The sequence below is a fragment of the Lagenorhynchus albirostris genome, chromosome 15 (genome assembly GCF_949774975.1).
Source record: "Lagenorhynchus albirostris chromosome 15, mLagAlb1.1, whole genome shotgun sequence".
Lineage (NCBI taxonomy): Eukaryota > Metazoa > Chordata > Mammalia > Artiodactyla > Delphinidae > Lagenorhynchus > Lagenorhynchus albirostris.
Window position 1 is genome coordinate 25,699,395 of NC_083109.1, and position 16,584 is coordinate 25,715,978.

The 16,584-nt window shown below is 49.4% G+C and overlaps 1 pseudogene; it reads right to left on the reverse strand.

The window, feature by feature from the left end:
- Positions 1 to 302: 302 nt before the first annotated feature.
- Positions 303 to 12,641, reverse strand: LOC132505706 (uncharacterized; annotated as a pseudogene).
- Positions 12,642 to 16,584: the final 3,943 nt, after the last annotated feature.

Sequence of the window (16,584 nt, forward strand, 5' to 3'; positions counted from 1 at the left end):
GTTACTCCTCATCCTGTTTAAAGCCCGTTTCTTTCTATGCTCTTGTGGCAGATAGTTCTGCACTTGATGATTTTGGGAGACTCTGGTAAGGAAACATTGTACATTGCTGAAATAGAGCCTGACACAGAGAGGACTTAAGGTTAGTATTTTGTTGTAACTACTGCCTTCTACTGCTTTCGGGGCGGGGGCAAGTGAATACCTCATATGTAGATAAACCCACTCCCTTGCACATGCTTTGACTATTGGTAAGTTGCTTCTCTCACTTTGGTCACCTGTAAAGTGGGAATAAGAAGCTCTACCTCTCAGTGCCGTTGTGAGGACGAAATGACATCATGTAAAGACACCTGGCTTTGTACCTGGCACATAGGAGACACTCAGAAAACATTTGTCCTCCTGTGCCCCTGCTTTCTCCTTTTCCCCAGTGTAAGCAAGGACCCACTTATATGACCATTAAGGGAAAATATGTATCCCATAGCATTTCCTCATATTTATCTATGGAAGAATGTTCCAGAACCTACTTGTATTTCTACCTTCTCAAACTTAGAGGTTGATAGACTAGACTTAAGCAAAGAGGAGAGTGGAGGGGCCATGTGGGTAAGGCTTACCTTGACAGAGCTCTGCCTGGCATTGTTAGTGATGATTTCCTTGAGCATTTCTTGGGACAAAATTATAGCAGTGTTGACATTTTTAGGATCTGGAGGAAGGGGACTTCCAGGCACAGGGGATGTATTTTGGTTAAAGTGCGTCTAGAGGGAGAACAAGAGAAAAATCCCTGTTATCATGTGAGACTACCATCAATTTCAGTATCTTTGGAGGCCTGGCTCTGATGTTGAGGAGTGAGGTGGCCCCGTGTGAGCACCCCAGTGGATGAGCATGAAGGCAAAGGGCAGTTGACCTCCCAGCCTCCATGTTGCAGGACCGTGGGGGCGTGGCAGGGTTTGTGGAGACGGAGAGAGGAGCCCCTTAGAGAGGAGGAAGCACTGCTCTCTCCAGCAGATTAGCCCTGAAGCAGACGGCTCGGTCCCCCAGACCTCTGATTTTCTAAGAGAAGCCACACATCTTCATTTTTCAGGTGAATTCCTCCATTTAAGTAGTGCTTCAAGTAACATGTGTGTGTATGCATGTTTGTACGTAACTCACAGTTCTCCCAACCTTAGAATGACTTTCTTCTCAAGCAAGCTCAAGCAAGGCTCATCTTATCTGTGGAATTCTGGACTCCATTGAATAATTCCTCTTCCTTTCATATGCATTTCGCTCTCTGTTTATAAAATACAGACCCCACATGGCAGGAAAAGTTCAGAGAAGTATGAAGAAGGGAAAAGAGATTCTGAGTGACGGCACTGGTATTTCTCCTTTTTTTTTTTTTTGTTTGCGTAGACCTAATGTAATTTTTATTTTGCTTTTGAAAAATTAACAGTACCTTCATAAGCATTTTTGTACACCATTACATTTTTTGAGAATTTTCTAATCTCATGCTTGACTCAGATATTTCCTTTTTGTTCTTTTCTAGTTTTTTTTTCTTTCCCCATCATTAATATCTGTATTTCTTTGTACTTAAATATATCTATACTCAGGATATTTAATACAGATGGATTCACAGAAGTGGGTCCAAAACCTTGCCTCTCCTCATGGCCTAGATTTGCATTCCCTGGGCGGGTGAGTCGGCACTTTCTGTTTTCTTATGTATTGTCCGTTGTGTGTCTAGACCTGTGCTGGGCACGTCCTACTGGTCGAGAAATGGTCATCGTTGTAATGCCTCACAGGGATTGTACATTAGACTTAATGGAAGTGAATACATGGCCGGCCCCTATGGCAGGCTTTTAGCTGTTATGGTTGAAGCCTGGGAGATTCACTCCGTGGTGCCAGTGTCATGCCTTGGTCATAGTTGGCACTCAGCATTGAGTGACCAATACTAGAGCGGGGATCTGAGGGAGAGGGTATGGGGTCCCTTTGGATAGGGTGTTCGGGGATGGCCTCCATGTCAAGTGACATTTTGTATCAGATGTGTGTGATATGAAGGATCCAAATGGGTGCAGGAGGATTGGAAAGTACACAGTGTCTCAGGCAGACAAGAGCATGAATGCAGGCCTGGGGGATTTTAAACATGGTTGTTACATGATTTGTTCAGCCCCTTTTCCTTTCCCTAATTGCCTCAGGAATGAGGCTTGAATGGTGTCAGTATCCTGCTGTGGTGCTCATCTGTATTCAGGATTTTCCAGTCTCTAGCCCAGGCTCCTTCTCACTTATTGTCTCATTTAATGGCTCCCCAAATTCTAGAGCCTATTCTCTGGGCCTCAGGTTTTTCCTATAATTTAGAGAAGGCCCAGTTCTCTGTTAGGTTCCTACCACTCGATGTTTTGTGATTTTGTACGTCCTGTTATGATCATGCTGTGGTATTCCCACAGCTTTACAATGCAAGAGTGTGGGAGAGGGAGGCGATTTTGACTGATGGGATGGTTGATGCCTGAAGTGGGGGAGTAGGGGCTGGGGTGGGGATTGGGCTGTGTCCCTGCCTTCAGGCTCAGCATTTTGCTGCAGGGCCCTCCCCAACTTCACTGCTCTCATACTGTGAACCTCAGCTACAGTTTCAGTTGCCAAAGGTCCCATTTTGGAATTGGCTGGAATGTTAGATGCATAGAACAAATGACATTGACCTTTTCCAGAGGGCAGAACCTAGGCAGAACCTATACATGATGATAAGCAGAAGACAAAACCCAACTGTCCTGGGTCTTATTTTTCTTGGACATTTGAGGGAAATGGAATCATCTTTTAGGTGAAATTTGTGACACCTGTTGGTGGGTGAACTTTGATTTCAGTGCATCCATTGATTCTTTGGACCCAGAGAATGAACCCAACTCCAGAGGTCGGGAAGGGGCACATCAGGGATGCAACCTCTGACGGCCCTTGGGACCTCCCAGTTCTTTGTGTCTCTGTCCTTTAGCTTTAGGAGGTGGGGCAGCCTTTGAATTCTGCTAATCCAGGATCCGTGGGAAGGTGTTTCATGCAGGTGTGGTTTCTCAGGCTGGGCACAAGGACAGTGCTTGTTCCCAAGCTCTAAGTGATTTGACCTGCTGACTCTTGAAGGAGAGGGCCCTTTCAAGGTTGGCCAAGGCTTGGCTGGGATCGCAGTTGCAGGTCATAAGGCAGGGACGAATTCTTAATGACCTCTGTGTGAAGAGGTCTTAATAGGCCCGGCTGAGCCACAGTTGTCTTGGTTGCCATCAGGATTATGACCTTTCATAGGTGTTTTTTTTTTTTTTTTTGGCGGTACGCAGACCTCTCACTGTTGTAGCCTCTCCCACTGCGGAGCACAGGCTCCGGACGCACAGGCTCAGCGGCCATGGCTCACGGGCCTAGCTGCTTCGCGGCATGTGGGATCTTCCCGGACCGGGGCACGAACCCGCGTCCCCTGCATCGGCAGGCCCTCTTAACCACTGCACCACCAGGGAAGCCCCAATCCATTGATTTTTGAAAGTTGTAAATCATTATAGAAGACACTATAAAATGTATACAGTAAAAATGAAAGTCCATCCCAACACTTCTTCCCCTTTTCTCCTAAATCCTATTCTCAGGGGTAACCACTATTGACATTTTGGAGTATATCCTGACAGGCTGTTTTCTACACACATAGAAGAATGAATAGATGGGAATATTCTAACCAGATGGTCCTGCACCTTGTTTGTTCCTCTCAACATCAGTACATATAGAACAACCCCTTTCTTTTAAACAACTGCATAGAATTCCACCTTATATAGCCATTACCTGACTTATTTTACCAATTCCCTATTGATGGACACCTAGGTTAACTTTATTTTTCACCCGGTAACAAGTGAAGCTGCAAAGAACACCCTTGCACATGTACCCTCATCCACTGGTGTAAGAATTTCTGTAGACATGGAATCACAGGGTTCACTTCTAGTCTCAGAGCTGCCACACCTGTGTGGAAAGGAGGGAACAGTATGGGGAGGCAGGAGCCCTGGCTCCAGTCCTGATCCTACCTGCTGGGTGACTTGGGAAAGTCATTTTCGCTATCTGGGCCTTGGTTTCTCCATGTTAATAATGGAGCAATAACATTAGATCTCTTCCAGATATAGATCTTGGGATTTCATATTTCAATGTTTACTGAGCACACCCTGTGTACCCTTCAGAGAGTGTACTGTTCATAGTCCCCGTCCCCAAACTGGAGAGACAGTGAACACACAAAGTTAAATAAATGAACACACACAAATATACATATGTGTGTATATGTATATATACAACTTCGCATATATTACTTTACTCATATACACAGTGAGATCAGTATTTCGAAGGGAACAGAGTAGAAAGAGAGAGAGGGTTTTGGGTGAGGGAGAGAGAAAAGGCTTACTTTAGATATTTACATGTAGTGGTCAGGGAGCAGCTCTCTGAGGTGATGACATTCGCACAGAGACCAACAGTGGAGAGAAGAGTGTTCCAGGCAGGGAGACAGCATGTGCAAAGGCCCTGAGGTGAGCACCAGCCCATCCTGTGTGGCTGGAGCATAGTGGGTGAAGAGACAGAGCTAGAGAGGTGGGCAGGAGCCAGATCTCACGAGGCCCTGGGGCTGCAGAGAGGAGACTGGACTTTATTCAGAGCGCGATGAGGAGCTGCTGGGGGCTTCTGAGCAGTGATCTATCTGTATTTCTCCCTCATGTGATGCCCTCATCAACCCTGGGAACTTGCTCTTCCCATTGACTTCTGTGTGTGTGTGTGTGTGTGTGTGCGTGTGTGCGTGCGTGCGTGCGCGCGCGCGCGCGCGCACGCGCCTCCTTGCCACCATTCAGGCCACCTCCTCAGAGATGTATTCACTGACTACAGTGTCCAGGATAGCTCTCTCACCTCCACCACACACTTGCTGATCCATTGCTCTGCTTATTATAAATAACATACATTATTTTATTTATCTGTTTTCTTGTTCAGTTTCTATTCCTCCAGTAGACTTTGATCTGTGAAAGGGCAGGGACCCTGTGTGCACAGGGCATGGCACACAGTAGGCCTTCAATACATGTTTGCAGCATAAATGTTATGAAGAGAGGAACAACAAAGGGGTGTTCAAGGAAGTCTTTCCAGAAGAAGGAACTTCTATACTGGGTTCTGAAAGCTGAATAAGAGTTCTCCAGGTGAGGTCCAGAGAGGGGAAGTGACTTACCTAGGCCCACCCGGGAAGGCACTTATGCCACCTGGGCCTTGGTTTCTTCATGTGAAAAGTAGAGCAGTAATGTACTTTTCTCAAACACTCACCATGGGGTCCTGGAGGTTCACATGTATCTCCTTGCTGGTGTAGACACAGGACAGGATGTCATTGTAGGTTTGCAGTGAAAAGACCAGGTCTGCCAGGCTGCCTGGGGCTAACTTTGGGAGGGGCTTGGGGGCCAGGTGGTCAGGCCTTGGGGCTCTCTGGCCTGGGCTGCAGGGGTCATAAGCTTTAGAAAAATGAAGGAGGAAGGAGAAATTCAGAGGGAACAGTCTCCTCAGGCAAAAACTGGTTACAGCTAACATATGGAGGGTTCAGTATGTGCCAGGCACAGCGCTGAACACTTACAGGCACAATCTCATTTTGACCTCACAACAGCACCATGAGATGGAAACCATTTGATAGATGAGGAAGCTGAGGCCCAGAGGAGTGAAGTGACTTTCTCAAGATCCTATACATGGTAAGAGGTGGAGCTGGGTTTTGCTTCTCCCTCATGTAACCCCATTCTTTTCTCCGTGACTTTGTTAACAGTGCCTCCTTCCTATCCACTCAACTCCTCCTGTCCTCCTGACTCACCTGCTACCATCCCATGGAGGAGAGGGGCAGCCAGCCTCATCCCTTCTCTGGGCCTTGGTTTCCCCATCTGAGGCGTCCCTTCCAGCTGGGTGTTACACGCAGTCCTGCCGTTCCTGAGCCACCCCACCTGCCCTTTTGTTGGAGCCTAATTTTCACTTGTGGGACATACAGCCCCGTGGCCTCTCCACCTTTCCAGGGTTGAGCGGGACTTCCCAGGCTCAGTGTGAGCTCCAGAGGGTGGGGCCTGCCTGGTCTGCCCTTTCTTCTCCCTTCCCCTCTCTCCTCCTCTTTTGCCCACCACTTCCTTCGCTTGCTCCTTCTCCTCTGCCTCCTATCCAGAGAAGCCCCACCTCATTTTCCTCTGTGCCCATTCTCCCCCAGACCAGTGGACATCCTCAGAGGGTCTGCCCTGGCCAGGGGCTGCTCACCTGGACTTTCATCAGGATGGCCTCCTCCGTGAATTCTGTGCTGGTGACATAGTGCTGGAAATCTTCTGGGCCGGAGATGGCTGGGGCTGCAATGAGGAAATGGAACTGGGGCTCAGCCTCCCTGGGGGATGGAGGGAAGGGCATGGAGAGGCACTGAAGCAGCAAGAAATTTCTTCTCCCTCTCTGCTTAGCTTGAAGTTCATTGTGGGCTGGGCCTCAGCTTCTTGTAACAATGAGCATTTATTGAGCCATAACTCTGTGCCAGGTTTTATGTATTATCACAACAGTCCATTCTGTGAGCCTGTGATTAATCCCATTTTACAGACTGGGGAACTGAGGCTCGGGGGGGGAAATGATTTACCAAGGTCATAAGGCATAATGCCCTTTTCCCCCTCCTCTAGGAAGTAGGCTCCCCGTGGGAAAGCTTTGTCTGTTTTATTTCCCATCATATTTCCAGAGCCTAGAAGAGTTCCTGGCACACAGTAGGGGGACAGCAGATAAGCCCCTTCCTTGGCTGGGAGCTACGAACACAGAGTGATGTGTAACAGGTCTTCCAGCAGCGAGTTGAGCAGGGCTGTGGCCAGGGGACACCCCTGGAGGGAAGGCATGAGGGGGTCATTGTTGAGGTCAGGGCAAGATCAAGGGGCTGTCCCATGGGGTCACACCCCTCTCTCAGGGGGTGGGGCGGGGGGAATGAGCAACTTACTATCTTCTGTAGGAGGAAGGGCAATGCCTCATCCAGGACATCTGTCACTAAACCCAGAGCTTTGTTCACCCAGAGGGGGTCCATCCTAGAGGCGGGGAGAGCAGGTGGGGTCTGAGACACCATGGAAGGGGAGACTGAGGCCAGAGAGGGGAGTCCAGGGCAGGGCTGAGGAAAGCCCCAGTGGGCCTGTGAACAGGGAAGCTCAGGGTGGCTGCTTCCTTCCCCGCCTGGGGTCCCTCTCCTCTCCTCTCTCCTCTTTCTCCCCTTTCCTTTTCTGTTGTTTCCCATTCTTGCTTTCTCTCTTCTAGACTTTGCCCTCCTCCACTTTATTTCTTCCTGATTGTCCCTTTATGCCTCTCTTGCTTTATTTCTCTCTCTAATAAAGGTCTCTGGGATTTTCAAATCCCAGAGTGGAAGTTAATGGAAGGCTTCCTGGAGGAGGTGGCTTTTTTGTTAGGTATATTAAGAATCATAAGCAATGGCCACTTTATGCGGCAGGTTCTGTGCTAAGTAGCTCACAGGGGTTAGCTCATCTCTTCCCCACAACCACCCCGTGCTGGCTGAGTTCTGTGATCCTGTTTATTGGTGAGAAAACTGAGGCTCCTGGAAGCCAAATAGCTTGGCCAGGGCTCCTGGTGTTAGCGAGCAGCCAAGCCAAGGTTTGACCTGCGTGGCTGCACACTTTGGCCATAACATTCAATGTGAAGGCAGGAGATACTGATGGGTGGTGTGTACAGTTGGTGGTCTTGGAGATGACCCTGTCCCTGACCCCCTTGGTCACTCTAGACAGCTTAGGCTGGGGAGAGGCAGCCTAAGACTGAGACTTTCTGGAGAGAGTCTCAGTGAAGGGCTGGGAGCAGGAGTGGTGGGGGGTAGGTACTCACTGCTCCAGAACCTCAGTGCTCAGGTATCCTGGTGGGGTGTGGCACTCCTCAAAGGCCACATTGGTCTTGTTCCCTGTCTGCTCCAGCCGTACCCCGATGCAGATGTTGTTGGTGACTTTGAACCGCAGGATCCTGTAGGGGCAGCATGTCTGGGCAGGCTCCAAGCCGCAGCCCAAGACTGAGTCCAGAAGTCACAGGCTGGTGGGGCCTGCAGTTGTCTGGAGGGCTCAAATGAAAAACTGGAAGAGTTCATTAAAAATACAGGGTTCAAACTTTGGAAAACCTAAAAGATCTGGAAACTCTCGGCCAGCATCCTCACAGGCGGCTGATGTGACCTTGAGATGGGCCACATCCTCTCCTGTTTGCTACAGTCCCCACCAGGCCAGGGGTCAAGCTGCATTTTTACTGCACATCATTATAAGGGTGATGATATGTTTATTGTATAGCAGAGAAATATTTCTCTGTGCCCACATCCGGGTGAAGAAAATATTTCTTTGTGCTCACTTTTCTATTAAAAAGGGAAGCTAGACAAAAAATGCCATCTTTCACACACACAAAAAAAGACAGTGGGCATATTCCTAAGGGGCATGTAAGAATATTCCTGTTTCATGTGCAAATCACTCCCTTTATTGGCTGTTGTGTTTACAACCCCAGGTTGGCATCATCTTCCACAGTTTAGTGAGCGGTCTGAGCTCTTAGATTAGCAGTGAACTCTTATAACAGCCAAGGGCAGTAGGGGACTTGATCATAACACTTTGTGGATGAGGCCCAGAGGACAGACACCCTTACTCAAGTTGCCTGGATGGTAAGTGGGATTGGCGTCCAGGCGTGGTGGACCCCAAGGTGAGCTTGAACCAGACCCTCCTTGGATCATCCCATGAAAGCATGTGCCTTTTACTCAGATGGGGCACATGTCCCCTGACACGGAAGTCAGAGGGTTTTATCTCAGCCTCTGCTGCAGATTTCACTGTGTGATCCTGGGCAGGTCCCTCTCCTACTTGGTGCTTCAGTTTCCCCATCACAAAAAAGTGACTTTGAAACATGCCCAAGTGGAAAGGATTATTGTAACCCTTTTGGTGACATAGGCAGCAGAATTTTGCTAGCCTTGCATGGCAACCGAGGGAGGTGGAGAGGAAGCCCCCAGAGCACACACTCACCTCTAGAGCGAGAGGTACAGTTTGCTTCGCAATGTGACTTGCAGCAAGCTGTCACTCAGGATTTGTAGCGTGACATCAGGGCCTTTGGCATCTTCTGTGACCAACCTGTGAGTGGGTTGGGGGGTGTTGTTTGTATGGCCTGGTAAGGCCCCTGTGACTCTGTGGAGTGTGTCTGTATTGGCTAGAATAGGGGCAGACCCCAGGAGGGGTGGGGGCTGCTTTGGGACAACCCCTTCCCTGACCCTCAGCCCAGCTGCAGAACACTGGGCTCTAGTTACAGCCTCTAAGCCTTGAAGACCTGGGAAAGTCCCTTTCCTTCTCCAGGCGTCAGTGTCACCCTCTACAAAATGAGGAGAATACAGTGGAGGACCTGTCCATGCACATTAAACAGGTCTGAATTCAAATATAAGGGTTCTGCAAAAAAGACGCAAGCAGGCAGGAGTCAGAGAGAGCAAGATGGCTGGTGATCCCACCGCCTTCCACTCAGGGACCACCTGCCCTGCTGAGCATCCAAGAAGGAGGACATGAAACTTCTGCTCCCCATGATGGCCTGAGGTCCTCGCATCTCCCTGGGCTAAGAGGAACCCAGAGTTTTATGTACTTTTTGAACATTAGATACAAGCTGGTGACTTACCTGGTGCCCACTGGAGTGGGCAGCAAAAAGTTCCAGTGCTGGAGGAAGACCTGGATGGGTTGGGCTCCCCAAAGGCTGTATGCCTGCCTTCACCATGGCACCTTCCAGAGGTTTTTGAAGAATGACTTGGACCATGTGGGGTTTTTCCTACGGCTCTCCCAAGCTGATGCCCTGTGCCAGGAAGGGTGAGTAGAGGTGGTGCAAATGCACAGGCAGGGGTGAGTGGTGGCTAGTCCTAGGCCTTAGGATGGGCTGGGGCAGGTGTGGGCCCAGCACCCTCCTCCCAGGCCTCTCTGGGAAGCACCCCTACCCGCCCCAGGCCCTAGCTTTTCATTTCATTTCACCCCCATCAGAAAACTTCTTCTGGACTCTATCATCTTAGGACCCATCTGGCTCTCCCTCCTCATTCTGGGGGATGGATTCGGAGGCCTACCTGTGGCTACATAGTTGACCCTGCAGGAACCCCTGCCCCAACCTACATAAATATCATTCATTTATGTTGGTACTTATTTTGCCAGAAGTCTCCAACTCATTTGCCTTCAGGGCCAAGCAGGTAACGTAAAGGGAGTGGAGGAGGAGGTGTCTGGGGACTGACTTAGGGACTACAGATCCTACACCAATGATTGCCATGTGGGAGGTCAGGCCAGGTGTGGCCAGATCTTTGTTATAGAGAGAGTTGCTATTACGGGTTGAATTGTGTCTGCCTTCCACCCCCCCCCCAATTCATATATATATATTTATTTATTTATTTATTTATTTAGGCCACATTGGGTCTTAGTTATGGCACACGGGATCTTTAGTTGCGGCATGCAGGCTTTTTAGTTGCAGCATGCAGAGTCTTAGTTGCTGCATGCGAACTCTTAGTTGCAGCATGCATGCGGGATCTGGTTTCCCGACCAGGGATCGAACCCAGGTCCCCTGCATTGGGAGCATGGAGTGTTACCCACTGGACCACCAGGGAAGTCCCCCAATTCATATATTGAGTTCCTAATCCCCACCTTATAATGTGAACTGATTTGGAAGTAGGGTTGTTGCAGATGTAGTTAAGATGAGATCGAACTGGAGTAGAGTGGGCCCCTAGCCTAATGTGACTGGTGTCCTTATAAAAAGGGGAAATTTGGACACAGACAGAGACACACAACCAGGGAGATTGCCAAGTGAAGAGGAAGGCAGAGATCAGGTGATGATTCTACAAGCCAAGGAAAACCAGACTGCCAGCAACCCTCCAGAAGCTAGGGGAGAGACATGGAAAACGCCTTGATCTCAGAATTCTAGTCTCCTGAATTTCTGTTGTTTAAGCCACTCAGTTTGTGGTATTTTGTTATGGCAGTCCTAGCAAACTAATACAATCAGAAAATCTGGATTTTTATTAAAACACTCCAGATTTTTATATATTGGCAAGTCACTAAAATATTAAAAAAATACTATGGGAGTTTGCAATACCCAGGTATAAGCTGAATGTGGAGGGTTGGAGGGCTGCCAGGCTAAGATCCCTGATTGAGACTCTGCTTTGTTCCGTGGAGGATTTCAAGTGGCTTCAAGAGGTTTAGGGACAATAAAAATGTACTTGCTGAGGGCTTTCCAGGCTGGAGAAAAGCTCCAACGACGCTGGGGCCTCCTACCCACCCACAAGGTGAGAACACTGTTTCTGAGGGGGAAGAAAAGCCAGAAGGCCACTCACCCACCCAACTGGAGCAGCTCCCCCAGCAGGGGGAAGCTCTGCCCCGAGAGCAGGTCCCAGACCAGCAACAGATCAAGCCCACTGCTCTCTTCGGAGAGGCCTTCTCTTACGAAGGGCAGGTGGTCCAGGATGGCGACTCCTTCACTTGTGGCCCCCATCACAGGGATCCTGGCCACACGGTCCAGGACATGGTGTTTCGAGAGCAGGCCTGAAATGTCTGAGGACAAGGCCCTCCTCAGGGTGGGGCTCACCTTTCATTCAGTCGTTCAACAAAGGCCCACCAGCACCTGCCCCGAGCCAGCGATTTAGACAGTCATTTAGCAACAGGTACTTATGAAGCACTTACTCTCTTCTGGGCTCAGGGCCTGTGGGGTTCATTCTAGGAGCAGGGGTGGGGGGGTGGGGGCGGGCACAGAAAACAATTGAGCCCTCAGATAAGCAAGCAAGGCAATTTTTGAAAATAAAACGGAGTCGGATTGGAGCATGACTAGGGGGAAGGTCTACTTTAGATAGGGTAGTCAGGGAGAGCCTCTCTGAAGGGGAGGCATTTGAGCTGAGACCTGAATGAAGTGGAGAAATCCACTATTGCAAGACCTGGGGAGAGAGCAACGTAGACAGAGGGAACAGCACATGCAAAGGCCCTGAGGTGGTAATGAGCCTGGTGAGTATATGAAACAGATCAGTGAGGTTGGACTGTGTTGAATGGGGAAGGAGGTGAATGGATAAAAAATAGCTCACAGCCAAGAGTTAGGGAGAGACAGAAAGACAGACAGACAGGACAAGTACAGTACGCTTGGATAAGGCCATAGATGAAGCTTCACCAAGGGGCTGTGGGAACCCAGTGGAAGGAGACTCCTTCTGCTGGGGAAACTGGGACTATTAGAGCTTTGCCTTAAATGGTGAATCAGAATCCATTGTGTTGAGAATGGGAGAAAGAATAGCACAAGCAAAGGAAGGAGGCTGGAAAGTCTATAGGGGCGGTCAGGGCAGGTGGTGGTAGAAGAGGCTGGAGAGGCAGGGCCTTGAAAACCAGGATGAAGAGCTTGGAGCTTCTTCTGAAGGTACTAGGGAGCCACAGCAAGTGTTAGAGCAGGGGAAGGATGGAGTCAGCTCTGGGCAAAGGAAGGCAAATTCTGCTGCTGGTGATGGGGAGGCCAGAAGAGGAAAAGGCTTGAGCAGGGAGGTGGTGTCACCTTCCACCCCTGCTTTTTCCTGAGTTCCTGCCTCCTGCCACCCACCCCTTAAAAATCTACCTGTTTCCAGCTGATCCTTGCTGAAGCGCAAGAAGACTAGGTGCTGGGCCTCCCCTGGGGCCTGGGGCAGCAGCCCCCAGCATAGCAGTGACCCCCCAGAACAGCAGCATCCTCCTGGCCAGGACCTGGGGACACAGAGCTGGGAACCCCACTGGCCACCTCACTGGGGAGCCACTGGCTAGCTTCTCCCAGCTCTGCCTCTCCTAGAGCCATCTCTCCAGCTTTCTTTCCCTCTCTTCTCCCCCTCGCTCTAGATCTGCTAGTCCTTGAACACAGCCTTACCCCCACCATCTCACATTAGTGCTTTCGGTTCCTTCTGCCTGAAGTGTCCTTCCCTCTCAAGTGGGCTCTCTTCAATTCTGGGCTTTGCCACTTCCAGACTGTATGACCCTGAGCAAGTTACTTGATCTCTCCGTGCCTCAGTTTTCTCATCTGTAAAATGGGGGACAATCATAGATTGTTGTGGGGAATGCACTCAATATGCACAAAGCACTTAGCAAGCAGTGTGCCCAACAGCTGTTAATGTGGCTGTGCGACATTGTGAGACATTAAAACCATGGAGGTTTCTGAATCTTGAGGAGGACAAGGGTTGGGGGTCCTGGGGGAAGCTCCATAGTGGCCAGGGTAGGCACCTGGGGGGCTTAAAGTCATGGCTGTTTACCAACTAGTAGGGAAATACTTCAGTATTTCAAACAGTACGTTTGTACTGGTTCCTGCCTGTTGAGCCTCAGCCCAGGTGGCTAAGTGGCATAGTTGGGACCCCAGAGCCTGCAGGCAGGGGGCGCTCCAGGTGGGCAAGGGTGTGCTGCCAGGAGATGCAGCCTTTGGAACTGCAAGGCAGAGGCCAGCTGGATACAGACACGTCCAGGGCAGATGCCAGCGTAAGCGGGGCCCATTAAGGAGCCACCACATCCCCACCCCAATGGCCATGAAGACACTACCCAGAGGGTAAATGCTGCCTCTGGGCAAAGCCTACTCTGGAGTGCCTGAGAACATCCTGGCATCGTCTCAAATCAGCAACATCCAGTTTTTTTTTGCTTGATGGCAGGAATTCAAAACAGTGATTAAAATGGGTCCTAAAAAGAAGAAAGTTTCTTGTTTATTTGCAGATGTGAATTTTGGGTTGGGAAATGTGTACTCATGGCATTAACTATTCATATTCTGCTACCAGGCTGATCTTAAATTCATCCACTACTCATCCAACCAGTGTTTAGCCAGTGCCCATGTTAGGCACTTAATCAGTTCACCCAAGTCAGGTCTCTCCTCCCTTCCTGCCCTTAGTACTTCACACCGTCCCCCAGCTGTCTGCATCTCGTACCAGTCTTGAATCATACTGGCCCCGACTTTTACTTGAGTCCTTACTATGTAGCAGGCTCTATGCCGAGAGCTTTACAAGCTTTGTTGCATTATTGAATCCTTACCATAACGGTCTGGGGTCATTGATAGCAGGCCTATTTTACGGAAATGAGCACAGATAGGAGAAATGGCTTGCCCAAGGTCACACAGGTAGTGGCTGCAGAGCCTGGATTGGAACCCAGTTTGGCTGAGAATCTATGCACCACATCACCACATTATTGTAGGTACTTAAGAAATATTTGCGAAATGCCCATGTTAGCCTCCTTGTCCTTACCTCTCCAAGAATAGGGCTGTCCAGAATCTCTCCCGGGGCTCTGTCACTAGCTTCTCAGAAAGGCACAACTTTTATAACCCGAGCTCTGAAGCTCGGGTGGGTGGAAACATGGCAGGAAGTCCAGCCTCCTGGCCGGTGTGTGCTCAGTGGAGCCCTTCAGAGGAGGGAGGGGTCCTCTTGGCACCGGAAGGCTAGGGGCTTCTGGCCAAAACTGATGGGGCTAGTCACTGGGGTCCTAGAGGTAGGTTCTAGTCCTGGGCCAACAGACCCCAGGGAGGAAGTAGGTGGGGGCCTTGTGGTTTTGGGGGTGGGCCCTTTCCCTTAGGAGCCACATCAGTGCTATGGAGCCTGGGGCAGGGCCTCCAGCTCTCAGGAGGGGCCCGAGGAGGCTCCTGTTGCAGGATGTAGCAGTCACAGGACCCAAGGGAGTTAGGATGTATGTTGGGGTGTGTGTAGAGGAGAGCAGGGCTAGAGGCAGGCCTGGGAGGGGCCCAGTGACCACATTGTGGCCACTCCCCATGCTCTTTCCATATATGGCACCCATGCCATGCCTCTGCAGCCAGACAGGTCTGGGTTCAATCCCCACTGTCACTCAGTAGCTGTATAAATGTTGGCCAGTTACTTTCCCTCCTGAGCCTCACTTTTCATGTCTGCAAAATGGGAATAATAATCCATCTATGTCTTTTGGTATTGTGAACATTCATTGGGGCAATTCATGTGGATGTTCCAAAAAAGTTGCTTATTTTAATTTCCATTTTATAGATGAGAAAATGGAGACTCAGAGAGGTTAAGTGATTTACTCAAGGTCACACAGCATGTCTGTGGCAAAACTGGGATTTGAAATCAGAGCCCAGAGAGGAAACTGGCCATCCAGTGAAAGGGAAATTTGGTGTTACTATGTAATGCAGCTCCAAGACCTCAAGTCCTCACTCCCAACCAAACTGCTCTGCAGACCTCCTCTTCCATGAGAATCTTGACGCCACCATTGTGAGTGCACGTAGCTGACTGTGTCAGCATCCACTCCTTCATTAACTGCTGTCCAGCGCAGTCATCTCAATGGTGGGCAGGACTCACCTCTAGGCGGCTTTTAGATTTTCCTTGTGGATAATTCCTTTCCCTTTCACAGTCAGAGTTGTGGTTAGGGCAGGTGTTAAACTCCATTCTTGGGCTGGAACATGGCACAGAAGGGCTGATGATGAAAGGGCTGGTTCTGGAAGACAACAGCTATGCAGGAAATGCTAGGGCAACGTTAGCTACGGGCTCCCAGTGCAGAGGGCCTGGGTTTGATCCCTGGTCAGGGGACTAGATCCCATATGCATGCCGCAACTAAGAGTTCGCAAGCCACAACTAAGGAGCTGGCAAGCCGCAACTAAGGAGCCCATGAGCCGCAACTAAGATCCAGTGCAATCAAATAAATAAATAAGTCAATGGCTGATATTAGTATGGTTTGGTGCCATATTTCAGATGGGATGTACTTATTCTAGGATCTCAGCATCATCATCATGGACGTTTTGGTTGGAAGATGCTTTAAAAGTTGGCAGGTCCCCCTCATTTCTGTCAATTGGGTCTCAACATTACTGCCAAGTGCTGTCCTCCTGCCTGAGCAGAGAAAGGCTCTAGGGTTAATTTCCTCATCTGAGTCACTAGGGGCTGGTGCAGGATATTGGTGGAAGCACAGAGGTCTCCCTTCCCTTCCAAGATCTGGCCTCTCTAAACAGGATAGGAGGAAAGATTTTGGCTGGAGCACCATGAATTCTGTATGTTTACCTCATGGACTAATCTCTGCTGAGAGATGGGAGATTTCCTGGGGGTCTCCTCCATGAAAGGGAAGCCCTGGGAAGGACACAGAGAGGTACAAGACATCATTATTGTCTGTCTCTGAGCCCCAGTCTATTCATCTATAAAATGGGAAAGTTAACCCACAGGAAATGTCTAGTACTGTACTGGGAACTGAGTAGCCCTCAGGGAATAGAGGCTGTTAGTTGTCACTGTTATTTTGAGGAACAGAGAACAAACATATGGATACCAAGGGGGGGGGTTGGGATGAATTAGGAGATGGGGATTGACATATATACACTATTGATACTGTGTATAAAATAGATAACTAATGAGAACCTACTGTATAGCTCAGGGAACTCTACTCAATGCTCTGTGGTGACCTAAATGGGAAGGAAATCCAAAAAAGAGGGGATATATGTATACATATAGCCGATTCACTTTGCTGTACAGTAGAAACTAACACAACATTGTAAAGCAACAGTACTCCAATTAAAAAAAAAAAAAGAAAACTGGGTCACTGTCCTGCTGTGGATTCAGGTGGGAGGCTGGGGCAAGTGGGTGAGGCTTGGGTTCCCACCACTTCATCAGCTCTGTGTTACTTGAGTTCTCATCTGTAAGACAATAATTCCTGCAAGGCAGGAAGA